This window comes from Lissotriton helveticus, chromosome 3_1, assembly GCF_964261635.1.
Source record: "Lissotriton helveticus chromosome 3_1, aLisHel1.1, whole genome shotgun sequence".
In the NCBI taxonomy this organism is placed as follows: Eukaryota; Metazoa; Chordata; class Amphibia; order Caudata; family Salamandridae; genus Lissotriton; species Lissotriton helveticus.
Window position 1 is genome coordinate 1350106363 of NC_136061.1, and position 25290 is coordinate 1350131652.

Genomic DNA, 25290 nt, shown 5'->3' on the forward strand with positions numbered 1-25290 from the left:
AGCGAATTCCAATTTACCCACCTGCTATCATGAGGGACCTCATGGCTGCATCTTTTGAGCCCACTACTGAGCCTGAAAAGTGTTTCCAATCCCACTTACAAGTAAAACTTGCTAGAATGTCCCTGGCTGCTATTCACTGAAAACCTCATTCTGCGTACATTTTTGGCATACGTTTGCTCCTGCCAGGTCAGCCGAGCAGCGAATTTCTACTTACCCACCTGCTATCATGAGGGACCTCATGGCTGCATCTTTTGAGCCCAGTACAGAGCCTGAAAAGCATTTCCAACCCCACTTACAAGTAAAACTTGCTAGAATGTCCCTTGCTGCTCTTCACTGAAAAGCTGGTTCAGCGTCGATTTTTGCCGTACGTTTGCTCCTGCTTGGTCAGCCGAGCGGCGAATTTCCACTTACCCACCTGCTACCTGCTATCATGGGAGACTTCAGGGCTGCATCTTTTGAGCCCAGTACTGAGCCTGAAAAGTGTTTCCAACCCCACTTACAAGTAAAACTTGCTAGAATGTGACTGGCTGCTCTACATTGAAAAGCTGGTTCAGTGTCGATTTTTGCCATATGTTTGCTCCTGCAGGTGTCAGCTGAGCGGCGAATTCCAACTTACCCACCTGCTATCATGAGAGAGCTCAGGGCTGCATCTTTTGAGCCCAGTATTGAGCCTGAAAAGCGTTTCCAATCCCACTTACAAGTAAAACTTGCTAGAATGTCCCTGGCTGTGTTTCACTGAAAAGCACATGCTGCGTACATTTTTGGCATACGTTTGCTCCTGCCATGTCAGCCTAGTGGCGAATTTCTACTTACCCACCTGCTATCATGAGAGACCTCAGGGCTGCATCTTTTGAGCCCAGTACTGAGCCTGAAAAGCGTTCCCAACCCCACTTACAAGTAAAACTTGCTAGAATGTCCCTGGATGCTCTTCACTGAAAAGCTGGTTCAGCGTCGATTTTTGGCATACGTTTGCTCCTACTGGGTCAGCAGAGCGGCGAATTTCTACTTACCCACCTGCTATCGCGAGAGACCTCAGGGCTGCATCTTTTGAGCCCAGTACTGAGCCTGAAAAGCGTTTCCAACCCCACTTACAAGTAAAACTTGCTAGAATGTGCCTGGCTCCTATTCATTGAAAAGCTGGTTCTGCGTACATTTTTGGCATACGTTTGCTCCTGCCGGGTCAGCCGAGCGGCGAATTTCTACTTATCCACCTGTTATCATGAGAGACCTCAGGGCTGCATCTTTTGAGCCCAGTACTGAGCCTGAAAAGCGTTTCCAACCCCACTTACAAGTAAAACTTGCTAGAATGTGCCTGGCTGCTATTCATTGAAAAGCTGGTTCTGCGTACATTTTTGGCATGCGTTTGCTCCTGCTGGGTCAGCCGTGCGGCGAATTTCTACTTACCCACCTGCTATCATGAGAGACCTCAGGGCTGCATGTTTTGAGCCCAGTACTGAGCCTGAAAAGCATTTCCAACCCCACTTACAAGTAAAACTTGCTCGAATGTGCCTGGCTGCTATTCACTGAAAAGCTGTTTCTGCGTCAATTGTTGGCATGCGTTTGCTCCTGCAGGGTCAAACGAGCAGCGAATTCCAATTTACCCACCTGCTATCATGAGAGACCTCATGGCTGCATCTTTTGAGCCCAGTACTGAGCCTGAAAAGTGTTTCCAATCCCACTTACAAGTAAAACTTGCTAGAATGTCCCTGGCTGCTATTCACTGTAAATATCATTCTGCGTACATTTTTGGCATACGTTTGCTCCTGCCAGGTCAGCCGAGCAGCGAATTTCTACTTACCCACCTGCTATCATGAGAGACTTCAGGGCTGCATGTTTTGTGCCCAATACAGAGCCTGAAAAGCATTTCCAACCCCACTTACAAGTAAAACTAGCTCGAATGTGCCTGGCTGCTCTTCACTGAAAAGCTGTTTCTGCGTCAATTTTTGGCATGCGTTTGCTCCTGCAGGGTCAAACGAGCAGCGAATTCCAATTTACCCACCTGCTATCATGAGAGACCTCATGGCTGCATCTTTTGAGCCCAGTACTGAGCCTGAAAAGTGTTTCCAATCCCACTTACAAGTAAAACTGGCTAGAATGTCCCTGGCTGCTATTCACTGAAAATCTCGATCTGCGTACATTTTTGGCCTACGTTTGCTCCTGCCAGGTCAGCCGAGCAGCGAAATTATACTTACCCACCTGCTATCATGAGAGACTTCAGGGCTGCATCTTTTGAGCCCAGTACTGAGCCTGAAAGCCTGAAAAGCGTTTCCATCCTCACTTACAAGTAAAACTTGCTAGAATGTGCCTGGCTGCTATTCACTGAAAAGATGTTTCTGTGTCGATTTTTGGCATACGTTTGCTCCTGCTGGGTCAGCCGTGTGGCGAATTTCTACTTACCCACCTGCTATCATGAGTGACCTCAGGGCTGTATCTTTTGAGCCCAGTACTGAGCCTGAAAAGTGTTTCCAACCCCACTTACAAGTAAAACTTGCTAGAATGTGCCTGGCTGCTATTCACTGAAAAGATGTTTCTGCGTCGATTTTTGGCATACGTTTGCTCCTGCAGGGTCAGCTGAGCGGCGAATTTCTACTTACCCACCTGCTATCATGAGAGACCTCAGGGCTGCATCTTTTGAGCCCAGTACTGAGCCTAAAAAGCGTTTCCAACCCCACTTACAAGTAAAACTTGCTAGAATGTCCCTGGCTGCTATTCACTGAAAACTGGTTCTGCATACATTTTTGGCATACGTTTGCTCCTGCCGGGTCAGCCGAGCTGTGAATTTTTACTTACCCACCTGCTATCAGGAGAGACCTCAGGGCTGCATCTTTTGAGCCCAGTACTGAGCTTGAAAAGTGTTTCCAACCCCACTTACAAGTAAAACTTGCTAGAATGTCCCTGGCTGCTCTTCAATGAAAAGATGGTTCTGGGTCGATTTTTGGTATATGTTTGCTCCTGCCGGGTCAGCAGAGTGACGAATATCTACATACCCACCTCCTATCAGGAGAGACCTCAGGGCTGCATCTTTTGAGCCCAGAATTGAGCCTGAAAAGTGTTTCCAATCCCACTTACAAGTAGAACCTGTTAGAATGTCCCTGGCTGTGTTTCACTGAAAAGCACATGCTGCGTACATTTTTGGCATACGTTTGGTCCTGCCGGGTCAGCCGAGTGGCGAATTTCTACTTACCCACCTGCTATCATGAGAGACCTCAGGGCTGTATCTTTTGAGCCCAGTTCTGAACCTGAAAACGTTTCCAAACCCACTTACAAGTAAAACTTGCTAGAATGTCCCTGGCGGCTCTTCACTGAAAAGCTGGTTCAGAGTCCATTTTTGGCATACGTTTGCTCCTGCTGGGTCAGCCGAGCAGCGAATTTCTACTTACCCACCTGCTATCATGAGAGACCTCAGGGCTGCATCTTTTGAGCCCAGTACTAAGCCTGAAAAGTGTTTCCAACCCCACTTACAAGTAAAACTTGCTAGAAGGTCCCTGGCTGCTATTCACTGAAAACCTCATTCTGCATACATTTTTGGCAAACTTTTGCTCCTGCCGGGTCAGCCGAGCAGCGAATTTCTACTTACCCACCTGCTATCATGAGAGACCTCAGGGCTGCATCTTTTTAGCCCAGTACTGAGCCTGAAAAGCGTTTCCAACCCCACTTACAAGTAAAACTTGCTAGAATGTGCCTGGCTGCTATTCATTGAAAAGCTGGTTCTGCGTACATTTTTGGCATACGTTTGCTCCTGCTGGGTCAGCCGAGCAGGCGAATTTATACTTACCCACCTGCTATCATGAGAGACTTCAGGGCTGCATCTTTTGAGCCCAGTACTGAGCCTGAAAGCCTGAAAAACGTTTCCATCCTCACTTACAAGTAAAACTTGCTAGAATGTCCCTTGCTGCTATTCACTGAAAAGCTCATTCTGCGTACATTTTTGGCATATGTTTGCTCCTGCCTGGTCAGCCGAGCGGCGAATTTCTACTTACCCACCTGCTATCATGAGAGACCTCAGGGCTGCATCTTTTGACCCCAGTACTGAGCCTGAAAAGCGTTTCCAACCCCACTTACAAGTAAAACTTGCTAGAATGTGCCTGGCTCCTATTCATTGAAAAGCTGGTTCTGCGTACATTTTTGGCATACGTTTGCTACTGCCGGGTCAGCCGAGCGGTGAATTTCTACTTATCCACCTGCTATCATGAGAGACCTCTGGGCTGTATCTTTTGAGCCCAGTACTGAGCCTGAAAAGCGTTTCCAACCCCACTTACAAGTAAAACTTGCTAGAATGTGCCTGGCTGCTATTCATTGAAAAGCTGTTTCTGCGTACATTTTTGGCATACGTTTGCTCCTGCTGTTTCAGCCGTGCGGCGAATTTCTACTTACCCACCTGCTATCATGAGAGACCTCAGGGCTGCATGTTTTGAGCTCAGTACTGAGCCTGAAAAGCGTTTCCAACCCCACTTACAAGTAAAACGTGCTCAAATGTGCCTGGCTGCTATTCACTGAAAAGCTGTTTCTGCGTCAATTGTTGGCATGCGTTTGCTCCTGCAGGGTCAAACGAGCAGCGAATTCCAATTTACCCACCTGCTATCATGAGGGACCTCATGGCTGCATCTTTTGAGCCCACTACTGAGCCTGAAAAGTGTTTCCAATCCCACTTACAAGTAAAACTTGCTAGAATGTCCCTGGCTGCTATTCACTGAAAACCTCATTCTGCGTACATTTTTGGCATACGTTTGCTCCTGCCAGGTCAGCCGAGCAGCGAATTTCTACTTACCCACCTGCTATCATGAGGGACCTCATGGCTGCATCTTTTGAGCCCAGTACAGAGCCTGAAAAGCATTTCCAACCCCACTTACAAGTAAAACTTGCTAGAATGTCCCTTGCTGCTCTTCACTGAAAAGCTGGTTCAGCGTCGATTTTTGCCGTACGTTTGCTCCTGCTTGGTCAGCCGAGCGGCGAATTTCCACTTACCCACCTGCTACCTGCTATCATGGGAGACTTCAGGGCTGCATCTTTTGAGCCCAGTACTGAGCCTGAAAAGTGTTTCCAACCCCACTTACAAGTAAAACTTGCTAGAATGTGACTGGCTGCTCTACATTGAAAAGCTGGTTCAGTGTCGATTTTTGCCATATGTTTGCTCCTGCAGGTGTCAGCTGAGCGGCGAATTCCAACTTACCCACCTGCTATCATGAGAGAGCTCAGGGCTGCATCTTTTGAGCCCAGTATTGAGCCTGAAAAGCGTTTCCAATCCCACTTACAAGTAAAACTTGCTAGAATGTCCCTGGCTGTGTTTCACTGAAAAGCACATGCTGCGTACATTTTTGGCATACGTTTGCTCCTGCCAGGTCAGCCTAGTGGCGAATTTCTACTTACCCACCTGCTATCATGAGAGACCTCAGGGCTGCATCTTTTGAGCCCAGTACTGAGCCTGAAAAGCGTTCCCAACCCCACTTACAAGTAAAACTTGCTAGAATGTCCCTGGATGCTCTTCACTGAAAAGCTGGTTCAGCGTTGATTTTTGGCATACGTTTGCTCCTACTGGGTCAGCAGAGCGGCGAATTTCTACTTACCCACCTGCTATCGTGAGAGACCTCAGGGCTGCATCTTTTGAGCCCAGTACTGAGCCTGAAAAGCGTTTCCAACCCCACTTACAAGTAAAACTTGCTAGAATGTGCCTGGCTCCTATTCATTGAAAAGCTGGTTCTGCGTACATTTTTGGCATATGTTTGCTCCTGCCGGGTCAGCCGAGCGGCGAATTTCTACTTATCCACCTGTTATCATGAGAGACCTCAGGGCTGCATCTTTTGAGCCCAGTACTGAGCCTGAAAAGCGTTTCCAACCCCACTTACAAGTAAAACTTGCTAGAATGTGCCTGGCTGCTATTCATTGAAAAGCTGGTTCTGCGTACATTTTTCGCATGCGTTTGCTCCTGCTGGGTCAGCCGTGCGGCGAATTTCTACTTACCCACCTGCTATCATGAGAGACCTCAGGGCTGCATGTTTTGAGCCCAGTACTGAGCCTGAAAAGCATTTCCAACCCCACTTACAAGTAAAACTTGCTCGAATGTGCCTGGCTGCTATTCACTGAAAAGCTGTTTCTGCGTCAATTGTTGGCATGCGTTTGCTCCTGCAGGGTCAAACGAGCAGCGAATTCCAATTTACCCACCTGCTATCATGAGAGACCTCATGGCTGGATCTTTTGAGCCCAGTACTGAGCCTGAAAAGTGTTTCCAATCCCACTTACAAGTAAAACTTGCTAGAATGTCCTTGGCTGCTATTCACTGTAAATATCATTCTGCGTACATTTTTGGCATACGTTTGCTCCTGCCAGGTCAGCCGAGCAGCGAATTTCTACTTACCCACCTGCTATCATGAGAGACTTCAGGGCTGCATGTTTTGTGCCCAATACAGAGCCTGAAAAGCATTTCCAACCCCACTTACAAGTAAAACTAGCTCGAATGTGCCTGGCTGCTCTTCACTGAAAAGCTGTTTCTGCGTCAATTTTTGGCATGCGTTTGCTCCTGCAGGGTCAAACGAGCAGCGAATTCCAATTTACCCACCTGCTATCATGAGAGACCTCATGGCTGCATCTTTTGAGCCCAGTACTGAGCCTGAAAAGTGTTTCCAATCCCACTTACAAGTAAAACTTGCTAGAATGTCCCTGGCTGCTATTCACTGAAAATCTCGATCTGCGTACATTTTTGGCCTACGTTTGCTCCTGCCAGGTCAGCCGAGCAGCGAAATTATACTTACCCACCTGCTATCATGAGAGACTTCAGGGCTGCATCTTTTGAGCCCAGTACTGAGCCTGAAAGCCTGAAAAGCGTTTCCATCCTCACTTACAAGTAAAACTTGCTAGAATGTGCCTGGCTGCTATTCACTGAAAAGATGTTTCTGTGTCGATTTTTGGCATACGTTTGCTCCTGCTGGGTCAGCCGTGTGGTGAATTTCTACTTACCCACCTGCTATCATGAGTGACCTCAGGGCTGTATCTTTTGAGCCCAGTACTGAGCCTGAAAAGTGTTTCCAACCCCACTTACAAGTAAAACTTGCTAGAATGTGCCTGGCTGCTATTCACTGAAAAGATGTTTCTGCGTCGATTTTTGGCATACGTTTGCTCCTGCAGGGTCAGCTGAGCGGCGAATTTCTACTTACCCACCTGCTATCATGAGAGACCTCAGGGCTGCATCTTTTGAGCCCAGTACTGAGCCTAAAAAGCGTTTCCAACCCCACTTACAAGTAAAACTTGCTAGAATGTCCCTGGCTGCTATTCACTGAAAACTGGTTCTGCATACATTTTTGGCATACGTTTGCTCCTGCCGGGTCAGCCGAGCTGTGAATTTTTACTTACCCACCTGCTATCAGGAGAGACCTCAGGGCTGCATCTTTTGAGCCCAGTACTGAGCTTGAAAAGTGTTTCCAACCCCACTTACAAGTAAAACTTGCTAGAATGTCCCTGGCTGCTCTTCAATGAAAAGATGGTTCTGGGTCGATTTTTGGTATATGTTTGCTCCTGCCGGGTCAGCAGAGTGACGAATATCTACATACCCACCTCCTATCAGGAGAGACCTCAGGGCTGCATCTTTTGAGCCCAGAATTGAGCCTGAAAAGTGTTTCCAATCCCACTTACAAGTAGAACCTGTTAGAATGTCCCTGGCTGTGTTTCACTGAAAAGCACATGCTGCGTACATTTTTGGCATACGTTTGGTCCTGCCGGGTCAGCCGAGTGGCGAATTTCTACTTACCCACCTGCTATCATGAGAGACCTCAGGGCTGTATCTTTTGAGCCCAGTTCTGAGCCTGAAAACGTTTCCAAACCCACTTACAAGTAAAACTTGCTAGAATGTCCCTGGCTGCTCTTCACTGAAAAGCTGGTTCAGAGTCCATTTTTGGCATACGTTTGCTCCTGCTGGGTCAGCCGAGCAGCGAATTTCTACTTACCCACCTGCTATCATGAGAGACCTCAGGGCTGCATCTTTTGAGCCCAGTACTAAGCCTGAAAAGCGTTTCCAACCCCACTTACAAGTAAAACTTGCTAGAAGGTCCCTGGCTGCTATTCACTGAAAACCTCATTCTGCATACATTTTTGGCAAACTTTTGCTCCTGCCGGGTCAGCCGAGCAGCGAATTTCTACTTACCCACCTGCTATCATGAGAGACCTCAGGGCTGCATCTTTTTAGCCCAGTACTGAGCCTGAAAAGCGTTTCCAACCCCATTTACAAGTAAAACTTGCTAGAATGTGCCTGGCTGCTATTCATTGAAAAGCTGGTTCTGCGTACATTTTTGGCACACGTTTGCTCCTGCTGGGTCAGCCGAGCAGGCGAATTTATACTTACCCACCTGCTATCATGAGAGACTTCAGGGCTGCATCTTTTGAGCCCAGTACTGAGCCTGAAAGCCTGAAAAACGTTTCCATCCTCACTTACAAGTAAAACTTGCTAGAATGTGCCTGGCTGTTATTCACTGAAAATATGTTTCTGTGTCGATTTTTGGCATACGTTTGCTCCTGCTGGGTCAGCCGTGTGGCGAATTTCTACTTACCCACCTGCTATCATTAGTGACCTCAGGGCTGTATCTTTTGAGCCCAGTACTAAGCCTGAAAAGTGTTTCCGACCCCACTTACAAGTAAAACTTGCTAGAATGTGCCTGGCTGCTATTCACTGAAAAGATGTTTCTGCGTCGATTTTTGGCAAATGTTTGCTCCTGCAGGGTCAGCTGAGCGGCGAATTTCTACTTACCCACCTGCTATCACGAGAGACCTCAGGGCTGCATCTTTTGAGCCCAGTACTGAGCCTAAAAAGCGTTTGCAACCCCACTTACAAGTAAAACTTGCTAGAATGTGCCTGGCTGCTATTCATTGAAAAGCTGGTTCTGCGTACATTTTTGGGATACGTTTGCTCCTGCTGGGTCAGCCAAGCGGCGAATTTCTACTTACCCACCTGCCATAATGAGAGACCTCATGGCTGCATCTTTTGAGCCCAGTACTGAGCCTGAAAAGCGTTCCCAAACCCACTTACGAGTAAAACTTGCTAGAGTGTCCCTGGCTGCTCTTCACTGAAAAGCTGGTTCAGCGTCAATTTTTGGCATACGTTTGCTCCTCCTGGGTCAGCCGAGCGGCGAATTTCTACTTACCCACCTGCTATCATGAGAGACCTCAGGGCTGCATCTTTTGAGCCCAGTACTGAGCCTGAAAAGCGTTTCCAACCCCACTTACAATTAAAACTTGCTAGAATGTGCCTGGCTGCTATTCATTGAAAAGCTGGTTCTGCGTACATTTTTGGCATACGTTTGCTCCTGCTGGGTCAGCCGCGCGGCGAATTTTTACTTACCCACCTGCTATCATGAGAGACCTCAGGGCTGCATGTTTTGAACCCAGTACTGAGCCTGAAAAGCGTTTCCAACCCCACTTACAAGTAAAACTTGCTCGAATGTGCCTGGCTGCTATTCACTGAAAAGCAGTTTCTGCGTCAATTTTTGGCATGCGTTTGCTCCTGCAGGGTCAGCCGAGCGGCGAATTCCAATTTACCCACCTGCTATCATGAGAGACCTCATGGCTGCATCTTTTGAGCCCAGTACTGAGCCTGAAAAGTGTTTCCAACCCCACTTACAAGTAAAACTTACTAGAATGTCCCTGGCTGCTATTCACTGAAAACCTCATTCTGCGTACATTTTTGGCATACGTTTGCTCCTGCCAGGTCAGCCGAGCGGTGAATTTCTACTTACCCACCTGCTATCATGAGAGATCTCAGGGCTGCATATTTTTAGCCCAGTACTGAGCCTGAAAAGCGTTTCCAACCCCACTTACAAGTAAAACTTGCTAGAATGTGCCTGGCTGCTATTCATTGAAAAGCTGGTTCTGCGTACATTTTTGGCATACGTTTGCTCCTGCTGGGTCAGCCAAGCAGGCAAAATTATACTTACCCACCTGCTATCATGAGAGACTTCAGGGCTGCATCTTTTGAGCCCAGTACTGAGCCTGAAAGCCTGAAAAGCGTTTCCATCCTCACTTACAAGTAAAACTTGCTAGAATGTGCCTGGCTGCTATTCACTGAAAAGATGTTTCTGTGTCGATTTTTGGCATACGTTTGCTCCTGCTGGGTCAGCCGTGTGGCGAATTTCTACTTACCCACCTGCTATCATGATTGACCTCAGGGCTGTATCTTTTGAGCCCAGTACTGAGCCTGAAAAGTGTTTCCAACCCCACTTACAAGTAAAACTTGCTTGAATGTGCCTGGCTGCTATTCACTGAAAAGATGTTTCTGCGTCGATTTTTGGCATACGTTTGCTTCTGCAGGGTCAGCTGAGCGGCGAATTTCCATTTACCCACCTGCTATCATGAGAGACCTCAGGGCTGCATCTTTTGAGCCCAGTACTGAGCCTAAAAAGCATTTCCAACCCCACTTACAAGTAAAACGTGCTAGAATGTCCCTGGCTGCTATTCACTGAAAACTGGTTCTGCATACATTTTTGGCATACGTTTGCTCCTGCCAGGTCAGCCGAGCTGCGAATTTCTACTTACCCACCTGCTATCAGGAGAGACCTCAGGGCTGCATCTTTTGAGCCCAGTACTGAGCTTGAAAAGTGTTTCCAACCCCACTTACAAGTAAAACTTGCTAGAATGTTCCTGGCTGCTCTTCAACGAAAAGGTGATTCTGGGTCGATTTTTGGCATATGTTTGCTCCTGCCGGGTCAGCCGAGTGGCGAATTTCTACATACCCACCTCCTATCAGGAGAGATCTCAGGGCTGCATCTTTTGAGCCCAGTATTGAGCCTGAAAAGTGTTTCCAATCCCACTTACAAGTAAAACTTGCTAGAATGTCCCTGGCTGTGTTTCACTGAAAAGCACATGCTGCGTACATTTTTGGCATACGTTTGGTCCTGCCGGGTCAGCCGAGCTGCGAATTTCTACTTACCCACCTGCTATCAGGAGAGACTTCAGGGCTGCATCTTTTGAGCCCAGTACTGAGCCTGAAAAGCGTTCCCAACCCCACTTACAAGTAAAACTTGCTAGAATGTGCCTGGCTGCTATTCATTGAAAAGCTGGTTCTGCGTACATTTTTGGCATACGTTTGCTCCTGCTGGGTCAGCCGTGCGGCGAATTTCTACTTACCCACCTGCTATCATGAGAGACCTCAGGGCTGCATGTTTTGAGCCCAGTACTGAGCCTGAAAAGCGTTTCCAACCCCACTTACAAGTAAAACTTGCTCGAATGTGCCTGGCTGCTATTCACTGAAAAGATGTTTCTGCGTCGATTTTTGGCATACGTTTGCTTCTGCAGGGTCAGCTGAGCGGCGAATTTCCATTTACCCACCTGCTATCATGAGAGACCTCAGGGCTGCATCTTTTGAGCCCAGTACTGAGCCTAAAAAGCATTTCCAACCCCACTTACAAGTAAAACTTGCTAGAATGTCCCTGGCTGCTATTCACTGAAAACTGGTTCTGCATACATTTTTGGCATACGTTTGCTCCTGCCGGGTCAGCCGAGCTGCGAATTTCTACTTACCCACCTGCTATCAGGAGAGACCTCAGGGCTGCATCTTTTGAGCCCAGTACTGAGCTTGAAAAGTGTTTCCAACCCCACTTACAAGTAAAACTTGCTAGAATGTTCCTGGCTGCTCTTCAACGAAAAGGTGATTCTGGGTCGATTTTTGGCATATGTTTGCTCCTGCCGGGTCAGCCGAGTGGCGAATTTCTACATACCCACCTCCTATCAGGAGAGATCTCAGGGCTGCATCTTTTGAGCCCAGTATTGAGCCTGAAAAGTGTTTCCAATCCCACTTACAAGTAAAACTTGCTAGAATGTCCCTGGCTGTGTTTCACTGAAAAGCACATGCTGCGTACATTTTTGGCATACGTTTGGTCCTGCCGGGTCAGCCGAGTGGCGAATTTCTACTTACCCACCTGCTATCATGAGAGACCACAGGGCTGTATCTTTTGAGCCCAGTTCTGAGCCTGAAAAGCGTTTCCAAACCCACTTACAAGTAAAACTTGCTAGAATGATCCTGGCTGCTCTTCACTGAAAAGCTGGTTCAGAGTCAATTTTTGGCATACGTTTGTTCCTGCTGGGTCAGCCGAGCAGTGAATTTCTACTTACCCACCTGCTATCATGAGAGACCTCAGGGCTGCATCTTTTGAGCCCAGTACTGAGCCTGAAAAGCGTTTCCAACCCCACTTACAAGTAAAACTTGCTAGAATGTCCCCGGCTGCTATTCACTGAAAACCTCATTCTGCATACATTTTTGGCAAACTTTTCCTCCTGCCGGCTCAGCCGAGCAGCGAATTTCTACTTACCCACCTTCTATCATGAGAGACCTCAGGGCTTCATCTTTTTAGCCCAGTACTGAGCCTGAAAAGCGTTTCCAACCCCACTTACAAGTAAAACTTGCTAGAATGTGCCTGGCTGCTATTCATTGAAAAGCTGGTTCTGCGTACATTTTTGGCATACGTTTGCTCCTGCTGGGTCAGCCGAGCAGGCAAATTTATACTTACCCACCTGCTATCATGAGAGACTTCAGGGCTGCATCTTTTGAGCCTAGTACTGAGCCTGAAAGCCTGAAAAGCATTTCCATCCTCACTTACAAGTAAAACTCGCTAGAATGTGCCTGACTGCTATTCATTGAAAAGATGTTTCTGCGTCAATTTTTGGCATACGTTTGCTCCTGCAGGGTCAGCCGAGCTGCGAATTTCTACTTACCCACCTGCTGTCAGGAGAGACTTCAGGGCTGCATCTTTTGAGCCCAGTACTGAGCCTGAAAAGCGTTTCCAACCCCACTTATAAGTAAAACTTGCTAGAATGTGCCTGGCTGCTATTCATTGAAAAGCTGGTTCTGCGTACATTTTTGGCATACGTTTGCTCCTGCTGGGTCAGCCGTGCGGTGAATTTCTACTTACCCACCTGCTATCATGAGAGACCTCAGGGCTGCATGTTTTGAGCCCAGTACTGAGCCTGAAAAGCGTTTCCAACCCCACTTACAAGTAAAACTTGCTCGAATGTGCCTGGCTGCAATTCACTGAAAAGATGTTTCTGCGTCGATTTTTGGCATACGTTTGCTTCTGCAGGGTCAGCTGAGCGGCGAATTTCCATTTACCCACCTGCTATCATGAGAGACCTCAGGGCTGCATCTTTTGAGCCCAGTACTGAGCCTAAAAAGCATTTCCAACCCCACTTACAAGTAAAACTTGCTAGAATGTCCCTGGCTGCTATTCACTGAAAACTGGTTCTGCATACATTTTTGGCATACGTTTGCTCCTGCCGGGTCAGCCGAGCTGCGAATTTCTACTTACCCACCTGCTATCAGGAGAGACCTCAGGGCTGCATCTTTTGAGCCCAGTACTGAGCTTGAAAAGTGTTTCCAACCCCACTTACAAGTAAAACTTGCTAGAATGTTCCTGGCTGCTCTTCAACGAAAAGGTGATTCTGGGTCGATTTTTGGCATATGTTTGCTCCTGCCGGGTCAGCCGAGTGGCGAATTTCTACATACCCACCTCCTATCAGGAGAGATCTCAGGGCTGCATCTTTTGAGCCCAGTATTGAGCCTGAAAAGTGTTTCCAACCCTCCTTACAAGTAAAACTTGCTAGAATGTCCCTGGCTGTGTTTCACTGAAAAGCACATGCTGCGTACATTTTTGGCATACGTTTGGTCCTGCCGGGTCAGCCGAGTGGCGAATTTCTACTTACCCACCTGCTATCATGAGAGACCACAGGGCTGTATCTTTTGAGCCCAGTTCTGAGCCTGAAAAGCGTTTCCAAACCCACTTACAAGTAAAACTTGCTAGAATGATCCTGGCTGCTCTTCACTGAAAAGCTGGTTCAGAGTCAATTTTTGGCATACGTTTGTTCCTGCTGGGTCAGCCGAGCAGTGAATTTCTACTTACCCACCTGCTATCATGAGAGACCTCAGGGCTGCATCTTTTGAGCCCAGTACTGAGCCTGAAAAGCGTTTCCAACCCCACTTACAAGTAAAACTTGCTAGAATGTCCCCGGCTGCTATTCACTGAAAACCTCATTCTGCATACATTTTTGGCAAACTTTTCCTCCTGCCGGCTCAGCCGAGCAGCGAATTTCTACTTACCCACCTTCTATCATGAGAGACCTCAGGGCTTCATCTTTTTAGCCCAGTACTGAGCCTGAAAAGCGTTTCCAACCCCACTTACAAGTAAAACTTGCTAGAATGTGCCTGGCTGCTATTCATTGAAAAGCTGGTTCTACGTACATTTTTGGCATACGTTTGCTCCTGCTGGGTCAGCCGAGCAGGCAAATTTATACTTACCCACCTGTTATCATGAGAGACTTCAGGGCTGCATCTTTTGAGCCCAGTACTGAGCCTGAAAGCCTGAAAAGCGTTTCCATCCTCACTTACAAGTAAAACTCGCTAGAATGTGCCTGACTGCTATTCACTGAAAAGATGTTTCTGCGTCAATTTTTGGCATACGTTTGCTCCTGCAGGGTCAGCCGAGCTGCAAATTTCTACTTACCCACCTGCTATCAGGAGAGACTTCAGGGCTGCATCTTTTGAGCCCAGTACTGAGCCTGAAAAGTGTTTCCAATCCCACTTACAAGTAAAACTTGCTAGAATGTGCCTGGCTGCTATTCACTGAAAAGATGTTTCTGCGTCAATTTTTGGCATACGTTTGCTCCTGCAGGGTCAGCCGAGCTGCGAATTTCTACTTACCCACCTGCTATCAGGAGAGACCTCAGGGCTGCATCTTTTGAGCCCAGTACTGAGCTTGAAAAGTGTTTCCAACCCCACTTACAAGTAAAACTTGCTAGAATGTCCCTGGCTGTTCTTCAATGAAAAGTTGGTTTTGCGTCGATTTTATGGCATACGTTTGGTCCTGCTGGGTCAGCGGAGCGGCGAATTTCTACTTACCCACCTGCTATCATGAGAGACCTCAGGGCTGCATGTTTTGAGCCCAGTACTGAGCCTGAAAAGTGTTTCCATCCCCACTTACAAGTAAAACTTGCTAGAATGTCCCTTGCTGCTATTCATTGAAAAGCTCATTCTGCGTACATTTTTGGCATACGTTTGCTCCTGCCTGGTCAGCCGAGCGGCGAATTTCTACTTACCCACCTGCTATCATGAGAGACCTCAGGGCTGCATCTTTTGACCCCAGTACTGAGCCTGAAAAGCGTTTCCAACCCCACTTACAAGTAAAACTTGCTAGAATGTGCCTGGCTCCTATTCATTGAAAAGCTGGTTCTGCGTACATTTTTGGCATACGCTTGCTCCTGCCGGGTCAGTCGAGCGGTGAATTTCTACTTATCCACCTGCTATCATGAGAGACCTCTGGGCTGCATCTTTTGAGCCCAGTACTGAGCCTGAAAAGCGTTTCCAACCCCACTTACAAGTAAAACTTGCTAGAATGTGCCTGGCTGCTATTCATTGAAAAGCTGGTTCTGCGTACATTTTTGGCATACGTTTGCTCCTGCTGGGTCAGCCTTGCGGCGAATTTCTACTTACCCACCTGCTATCATGAGAGACCTCAGGGCTGCATGTTTTGAGCCCAGTACTGAGCCTGAAAAGCGTTTCCACTCCCACTTACAAGTAAAACTTGCTCGAATGTGCCTGGCTGCTATTCACTGAAAAGCTGTTTCTGCGTCAATTGTTGGCATACGTTTGCTCCTGCAGGGTCAACTGAGCGGCGAATTTCTACTTACCCACCTGCTATCATGAGAGACCTCAGGGCTGCATCTTTTGAGCCCAGTACTGAGCCTAAAAAGCGTTTCCAACCCCACTTACAAGTAAAACTTGCTAGAATGTCCCTGGCTGCTATTCACTGAAAACTGGTTCTGCATACATGTTTGGCATACGTTTGCTCCTGCCGGGTCAGCCGAGCTGCGAATTTCTACTTACCCACCTGCTATCAGGAGAGACCTCAGGGCTGCATCTTTTTAGCCCAGTACTGAGCTTGAAAAGCGTTTCCATCCCCACTTACAAGTAAAACTTGATAGAATGTCCCTTGCTGCTATTCACTGAAAAGCTCATTCTGCGTACATTTTTGGCATATGTTTGCTCCTGCCTGGTTAGCCGAGCGGCGAATTTCTACTTACCCACCTGCTATCATGAGAGACCTCAGGGCTGCATCTTTTGACCCCAGTACTGAGCCTGAAAAGCGTTTCCAACCCCACTTACAAGTAAAACTTGCTAGAATGTCCCTGGCTGCTCTTCAATGAAAAGGTGGTTCTGCGTCGATTTTATGGCATACGTTTGGTCCTGCTGGGTCAGCGGAGCGGCGAATTTCTACTTACCCACCTGCTATCATGAGAGACCTCAGGGCTGCATGTTTTGAGCCCAGTACTGAGCCTGAAAAGCGTTTCCATCCCCACTTACAAGTAAAACTTGATAGAATGTCCCTTGCTGCTATTCACTGAAAAGCTCATTCTGCGTACATTTTTGGCATATGTTTGCTCCTGCCTGGTTAGCCGAGCGGCGAATTTCTACTTACCCACCTGCTATCATGAGAGACCTCAGGGCTGCATCTTTTGACCCCAGTACTGAGCCTGAAAAGCGTTTCCAACCCCACTTACAAGTAAAACTTGCTAGAATGTGCCTGGCTCCTATTCATTGAAAAGCTGGTTCTGCGTACATTTTTGGCATACGTTTGCTACTGCCGGGTCAGCTGAGCGGTGAATTTCTACTTATCCACCTGCTATCATGAGAGACCTCTGGGCTGCATCTTTTGAGCCCAGTACTGAGCCTGAAAAGCATTTCCAACCCCACTTACAAGTAAAACTTGCTAGAATGTGCCTGGCTGCTATTCAATGAAAAGCTGGTTCTGCGTACATTTTTGGCATACGTTTGCTCCTGCTGTTTCAGCCGTGTGGCGAATTTCTACTTACCCACCTGCTATCATGAGAGACCTCAGGGCTGCATGCTTTGAGCCCAGTACTGAGCCTGAAAAGCGTTTGCAACCCCACTTACAAGTAAAACTTGCTCAAATGTGCCTGGCTGCTATTCACTGAAAAGCTGTTTCTGCGTCAATTGTTGGCATGCGTTTGCTCCTGCAGGGTCAAACGAGCAGCGAATTCCAATTTACCCACCTGCTATCATGAGGGACCTCATGGCTGCATCTTTTGAGCCCAGTACTGAGCCTGAAAAGTGTTTCCAATCCCACTTACAAGTAAAACTTGCTAGAATGTCCCTGGCTGCTATTCACTGAAAATCTCATTCTGCGTACATTTTTGGCATACGTTTGCTCCTGCCAGGTCAGCCGAGCAGCGAATTTCTACTTACCCACCTGCTATCATGAGGGACCTCATGGCTGCATCTTTTGCTCCTGCCGGGTCAGCCTAGTGGCGAATTTCTACTTACCCACCTGCTATCATGAAAGACCTCAGGGCTGCATCTTTTGAGCCCAGTACTGAGCCTGAAAAGCGTTCCGAACCCCACTTACAAGTAAAACTTGCTAGAATATCCCTGGATGCTCTTCACTGAAAAGCTGGTTCAGCGTCGATTTTTGGTATACGTTTGCTCCTACTGGGTCAGCAGAGCGGCGAATTTCTACTTACCCACCTGCTATCGTGAGAGACCTCAGGGCTGCATCTTTTGAGCCCAGTACTGAGCCTGAAAAGCGTTTCCAACCCCACTTACAAGTAAAACTTGCTAGAATGTGCCTGGCTGCTATTCATTGAAAAGCTGGTTCTGCGTACATTTTTGGCATGCGTTTGCTCCTGCTGGGTCAGCCGTGCGGCGAATTTCTACTTACCCACCTGCTATCATGAGAGACCTCAGGGCTGCATGTTTTGAGCCCAGTACTGAGCCTGAAAAGCGTTTCCACTCCCACTTACAAGTAAAACTTGCTCGAATGTGCCTGGCTGCTATTCACTGAAAAGCTGTTTCTGCATCAATTGTTGGCATGCGTTTGCTCCTGCAGGGTCAAACGAGCAGCGAATTCCAATTTACCCACCTGCTATCATGAGAGACCTCATGGCTGCATCTTTTGAGCCCAGTACTGAGCCTGAAAAGTGTTTCCAATCCCACTTACAAGTAAAACTTGCTAGAATGTCCCTGGCTGCTATTCACTGTAAATATCATTCTGCGTACATTTTTGGCATGCGTTTGCTCCTGCTGGGTCAGCCGTGCGGCGAATTTCTACTTACCCACCTGCTATCATGAGAGACCTCAGGGCTGCATGTTTTGAGCCCAGTACTGAGCCTGAAAAGTGTTTCCAATCCCACTTACAAGTAAAACTTGCTCGAATGTGCCTGGCTGCTCTTCACTGAAAAGCTGTTTCTGCGTCAATTTTTGGCATGCGTTTGCTCCTGCAGGGTCAAACGAGCAGCGAATTCCAATTTACCCACCTGCTATCAGGAGAGACCTCAGGGCTGTATCTTTTGAGCCCAGTACTGAGCTTGAAAAGTGTTTCCAACCCCACTTACAAGTAAAACTTGCTAGAATGTCCCTGGCTGCTCTTCAACGCAAAGGTGGTTCTGGGTCGATTTTTGGCATATTTTTGCTCCTGCCGGGTCAGCCGAGCGGCAAATTTCTACATACCCACCTCCTATCAGGAGAGACCTCAGGGCTGCATCTTTTGAGCCCAGTATTGAGCCTGAAAAGCGTTTCCAATCCCACTTACAAGTAAAACTTGCTAGAATGTCACTGGCTGTGTTTCACTGAAAAGCACATGCTGCGTACATTTTTGGCATACGTTTGGTCCTGCCAGGTCAGCCGAGTGGCGAATTTCTACTTACCCACCTGCTATTATGAGAGACCTCAGGGCTGTATCTTTTGAGCCCAGTTCTGAGCATGAAAAGCGTTTCCAAACCCACTTACAAGTAAAACTTGCTAGAATGTCCCTGGCTGCTCTTCACTGAAAAGCTGGTTCAGAGTCAATTTTTGGCATACGTTTGCTCCTGCTGGGTCAGCGGAGCAGCGAATTTCTACTTACCCACCTGCTATCATGAGAGACCTCAGGGCTGCATCTTTTGAGCCCAGTACTGAGCCTGAAAAGCGTTTCCAAACCCACTTACAAGTAAAACTTGCTAGAATGTCCCTGGCTGCTATTCACTGAAAACCTCATTCTGCATAAATTTTTGGCATACTTTTGCTCCTGCCGGGTCAGCCGAGCAGCGAATTTCTACTTACCCACCTGCTATCATGAGAGACCTCAGGGCTGGATATTTTTAGCCCAGTACTGAGCCTGAAAAGCGTTTCCAACCCCACTTACAAGTAAAACTTGCTAGAATGTCCCTTGCTGCTATTCACTGAAAAGCTCATTCTGCGTACATTTTTCAATCAATCAATCAATCAAGCATTTATATAGCGCACTACTCACCCGGAGGGTCTCAAGGCGCTGGGGGGGGTCCGCTACTGCTCGAACAGCCAGGTCTTGAGCTGCTTCCTGAAGGCGAGGTGGTCTTGGGTCAGGCGGAGGTGGGTCGGAAGGGAGTTCCAAGTCTTGGCGGCCAGGTAGGAGAAGGACCTTCCTCCTGTGGTGGCTCTTCGGATGCAGGGGACGGCGGCGAGGGCGTGGCTGGTCGATCGGAGCTGGCGTTTGGGAGCGTAGAAGTTGAGGCGGCTGTTGAGGTATCCTGGGCCTTGGTTGTGTAGGGCTTTGTGTGCGTGGGTGAGGAGCCGGAAGGTGATTCTCTTGTTGACCGGGAGCCAGTGTAGGTCTCTCAGGTGTCCGGAGATGTGGCTGCGGCGGGGGATGTCCAGGATGAGTCGTGCTGAGGTGTTCGGATCCGCTGGAGTCTCTTCTGGAGTTTGGCGGTGGTTCCGGCGTAGAGGGAGTTGCCGTAGTCCAGACGGCTGGTGACGAGGGCCTGGGTGACCGTCTTCCTGGTCTCGGTGGGGATCCATCGGAAGATCTTACGTAGCATGCACAGGATGTTGAAGCACGACGAGGAGACGGCATTGACTTGTCTGGTCATGGAGAGGGCTGAGTCCAGGATGAAGCCCAGGTTGCGTGCGTGGTCTGTGGGTTAGGGTGCGCTGCCCAGGGCGGGGGGCCACCAGGAGTCGTCCCAGGCGGTTGGTGCAGATCCCAGGATGAGGACTTCCGTCTTGTCCGAGTTCAGTTTCAGGCGACTGTTCATCATCCACTTGGCAACGTCTGTCATCCCTTCGTGTAGGTTGGCTCTGGCGGTGGCGGGGTCGTTGGTGAGGGAGAGGATCAGCTGGGTGTCGTCGGCGTAGGAGATGATGTTGAGGTTGTGCTGGCGTGCGATGGCTGCGAGGGGGCTCATGTAGACGTTAAAGAGTGTTGGGCTGAGCGAGGAGCCTTGAGGAACGCCGCAGATGACTTCGGTGGCCTCCGATCTGAACGGGGGGAGCCGAACTCTCTGTGTCCTTCCGGCGAGGAAGGAGATGATCCACTCCAGTGCCTTCTCCTGGATTCCGACGTTGCTGAGGCGCTGTACTAGGGTACGGTGGCAGACAGTGTCGAATGCCACGGAGAGGTCCAGGAGGATGAGGGCCGCTGTTTCTCTGTTGTCGAGCAGGGCTCGGATGTCATCGGTGGCTGCGATCAGGGCGGTCTCGGTGCTGTGGTTGGCCCGGAAGCCAGACTGCGAGAGGTCGAGGGAGCTGTTCGTCTCGAGGAAGGTGGCCAGTTGCTTGTTGACGGTCTTCTCGATGACTTTTGCTGGAAATGGGAGCAGCGAGATGGGGCGGTAGTTCTTGAGGTCGGTGGGGTCGGCTGATGGCTTCTTTAGTAGAGCGCTGAGTTCGGCGTGCTTCCAGCTCTCCCGGAAGGTAGCGGTGTTGAAGGAGGTGTTGATGATGTCCCGCAGGTGGGGTGCGATGACAGCGTCGGCCTTGTTGAAGACGTGGTGAGGGCAGGGGTCTGTCGGAGATCCGGAGTGGATGGAGTTCATCGTGTTGACGGTGTCTTCGGTGCTGATCGGGGTCCAGGCGCGGAGGGTGGTTGTGGGGGGCGGTGGTTCGGTCGTGGCGTGCGTCGGTTGAGTGCTGAAGCTGTTGTGTATGTCCGCGATCTTGTTGTGGAAGTGGGAGGCGAGGGAGTTGCAGAGGTCTTGCGAAGGGGTGATGTCGTTGTTTCCGGCGTTGGGGTTGGAGAGCTCTTTCAGGATGTTGAAGAGTTCTTTGCTGTTGTGTGCGTTGTTGTCCAGTCGTTCCTTGAATGCGGTTTTCTTGGTGGCGTGGATCAGTTGGTGGTGTTTTCGGGTGGCGAGCTTGAGGGCAGTCATGTTGTCCGGTGTTGGGTCTCTGCGCCAGGTTTTCTCGAGTGCTCTGCAGTTCTTCTTGGAGCTCTTGAGTTCGTCGTTGAACCATGGTGCTTTCTTGCTGCCGGGTCTGCTCGGCGGGGTCTTCAGAGGGGCGAGGTCGTCTGCGCAGTCGTTGATCCATTTCGTGAGGTTGGTGGCCGCTTGGCTGGGGTTCGTTGTGCTGGTGGGAGGGTTCTTGCTCAGGGAAGTAGCGAGCTGGTCTGCAGTGATCTTGTTCCAGCTTCTGCGGGGAACCTGTTGCTGGTGATGGTGGAACGTGGTCCTTCTGAAGCTGAAGTGGACGCAGCTGTGGTCCGTCCAGTGGAGTCCGGTGGCGTGGCTGAAGGCGATGTCCTTGCTGGAGGAGAAGATCGGGTTGAGTGTGTGTCCGGCGTAGTGGGTGGGGGTGGTCACCAGTTGCTTGAGTCCGAGGTTGGTGAGGTTGTCCAGCAGGGTGGTGGTGTTGCAGTCGTTGTTGTTCTCCAGGTGGAAGTTGAGGTCCCCGAGGAGGATGTAGTCGGCGGAGGGGAGGGCGTGCGGGCTGATGAAGTCGGCGATGTCTTCGCTGAATTGTGTGCGCGGTCCCGGGGGTCTGTAGATGAGAGTGCCTCTGAGGGTGATCTTGGGGTTGACGTGGATCTGGAAGTGCAGGTGTTCGGCGGGTGCGAGGGTATCGTCGGTGTCAGTCGTGATGCGGATGGTGTTTCTGTGGATGATGGCGATGCCTCCTCCGGTCTGGTTGACGCGGTCCCTCCGGATGATCTTGTAGCCGTCCGGGATGGCGATGGCGATGTCGGGCGCTGAGGAGGCGTTCATCCAGGTTTCCGTGAGGAAGGCGACGTCTGGGGCTGTGGTGTCGAGCAGGTTCCAGAGCTCGACGGTGTGTCTGTGGACGGAGCGTGTGTTGAGCAGGATGCACTTCAGGTGGGTGCTGCTGGAGTTCGGCTTGGTGAGTGCTGGTGTAGCATGGGTCCGGTTGCAGGTGAACTTGCAGGAGTGGAAGCTGAAGGGTCCGTGGGTGCGTCTCGGTGTGGCTCGGTAGCAACCCGGGGTTCGGCCGGTGTCGAGTGCGTTGAGTTCGGTGGCGTTGTAGGTCCGTCGGGTCGGCTTCCGTCGGTGGGGGCCAGGGGTCCTGGCACTGGGCGCGGTCCAGGCGCGGACGGGCGCAGACGGGCTTACCTTTGGCGCGCCTTCGGCGCACAATCGGCGCGCCCGCTGCGCGTCAACGCTGCGCGTATGCACGGTCGCCATTTATGGCCAAGTGGGAGGGAGGGCGGAGCAGCTGGGAGGTGGGAGCGGGGAGGGCACAGAAGGTAAAGGGGGCGTGGCCACACGCAGGCGGCGGGAAGCGGGGAGCTGGTCGGGGGGCACAGGGGCACAGAGAATGGCAAAAAACAATGCTTAGGCACACAATATGGGCACAGAACAGAAAGGGGAAACGATACAATCAGCACAACAAAAGATTACACATGCAAGATATGACGGCGGGGGGCGGGGTCGACGGGGCGGGCTCAGCGACGCTGAGGACAGTAGCGAGGGGACGCACACGCTACAGCTGGTGGCCGTGCGGTGCGGGGGTGTCCTGAGGTCAGGTCACACTCCCCTGCGCTGCACGGTCGCCATTTATGGCCAAGTGGGAGGGAGGGCGGAGCAGCTGGGAGGTGGGAGCAGGGAGGGCACAGAAGGTAAAGGGGGCGTGGCCGCACACAGGCGGCGGGAAGCGGGGAGCGGGTCGGGGGGCACAGGGGCACAGAGAACGGCAAAAATCAATGCTTAGGCACACAATATGGGCACAGAACAGAAAGGGGAAACGATACAATCAGCACAACAAAAGATTACACATGCAAGATATGATGGCAGGGGGCGGGGTCAACGGGGCGGGCTCAGCGAGGCTGAGGACAGTAGCGAGGGGACGCACACGCTACAGCTGGTGGCCGTGCGGCGCGGGGGTGTCCTGAGGTTTTGGCATACGTTTGCTCCTGCCGGGTCAGCCGAGCTGTGAATTTCTACTTACCCACCTGCTATCAGGAGAGACCTCAGGGCTGCATCTTTTGAGCCCAGTACTGAGCTTGAAAAGTGTTTCCAACCCCACTTACAAGTAAAACTTGCTAGAATGTCCCTGGCTGCTCTTCAACGAAAAGGTGGTTCTGGGTCGATTTTTGGCATATGTTTGCTCCTGCCGGGTCAGCCGCGCGGCGAATTTCTACATACCCACCTCCTATAAGGAGAGACCTCAGGGCTGCATCTTTTGAGCCCAGTATTGAGCCTGAAAAGCGTTTCCAATCCCACTTACAAGTAAAACTTGCTAGAATGTCCCAGGCTGTGTTTCACTGAAAAGCACATGCTGCGTACATTTTTGGCATACGTTTGCTCCTGCCGGGTCAGCCGAGCGCCGAATTTCTACTTACCCACCTGCTATTGTGAGAGACCTCAGGGCTGCATCTTTTAAGCCCAGTACTGAGCCTGAAAAGCGTTTCCAACCCCTCTTACAAGTAAAACTTGCTAGAATGTGCCTGGCTGCTATTCTTTGAAAAGCTGGTTCTGCGTACATTTTTGGCATACGTTTGCTCCTGCCGGGTCAGCCGAGCGGTGAATTTCTACTTACCCACCTGCTATCATGAGAGATCTCAGGCCTGCATCTTTGGAGCTCAGTACTGAGCCTGAAAAGCGTTCCCAACCCCACTTACAAGTAAAACTTGCTAGAATGTCCCTGGCTGCTATTCACTGAAAAGCTGGTTCTGCATACATTTTTGACATACGTTTCCTCCTGCCGGGTCAGCCGAGCGGCGAATTTCTATTTACCCACCTGCTATCAGGAGAGACCTCAGGGCTGCATCTTTTGAGCCCAGTACTGAGACTGAAAAGTGTTTCCAACCCCACTTACAAGTAAAACTTGCTAGAATGTCCCTTGCTGCTATTCACTGAAAAGCTCATTCTGCGTACATTTTTGGCATACGTTTTCTCCTGCCTGGTCAGCCGAGCGGCAAATTTCTACTTACCCACCTGCTATCACGAGAGACCTTAGGGCTGCATCTTTTGACCCCAGTACTGAGCTTGAAAAGCGTTTCCAACCCCACTTACAAGTAAAACATGCTAGAATGTCCCTGGCTGCTATTCACTAAAAACTGGTTCTGCATACATTTTTGGCATACGTTTGCTCCTGCCCGGTCTGCCGAGCTGTGAATTTCTACTTACCCACCTGCTATCAGGAGAGACCTCAGGGCTGCATCTTTTGAGCCCAGTACTGAGCTTGAAAAGTGTTTCCAACCCCACTTACAAGTAAAACTTGCTAGAATGTCCCTGGCTGCTCTTCAACGAAAAGGTGGTTCTGGGTCGATTTTTGGCATATGTTTGCTCCTGCCGGGTCAGCCAAGCGGCGAATTTCTACATACCCACCTCCTATCAGGAGAGACCTGAGGGCTGCATCTTTTGAGCCCAGTATTGAGCCTGAAAAGCGTTTCCAATCCCACTTACAAGTAAAACTTGCTAGAATGTCCCTGGCTGTGTTTCACTGAAAAGCACATGCTGCGTACATTTTTGGCATATGTTTGCTCCTGCCGGGTCAGCCTAGTGGCGAATTTCTACTTACCCACCTGCTATCATGAGAGACCTCAGGGCTGCATCTTTTGAGCCCAGTACTGAGCTTGAAAAGCGTTTCCAACCCCACTTACAAGTAAAACTTGCTAGAATGTGGCTGGCTGCTATTCATTGAAAAGCTGGTTCTGCGTACATTTTTGGCATACATTTGCTCCTGCTGGGTCAGCTGAGCGGCGAATTCCAACGTACCCACCTGCTATCATGAGAGACCTCAGGGCTGCATCTTTTGAGCCCAGTACTGAGCCTGAAAAGTGTTTCCAACTCCACTTACAAGTAAAACTTGCTAGAATGTGCCTGGCTGCTCTTCAATGAAAAGGTGGTTCTGCGTCGATTTTATGGCATACGTTTGGTCCTGCTGGGTCAGCGGAGTGGGGAATTTCTACTTACCCACCTGCTATCACGAGAGACCTCAGGGCTGCATCTTTTGACCCCAGTACTGAGCCTGAAAAGCGTTTCTAACCCCACTTACAAGTAAAACTTGCTAGAATGTCCCTGGCTGCTATTCACTGAAAACTGGTTTTGCATAAATTT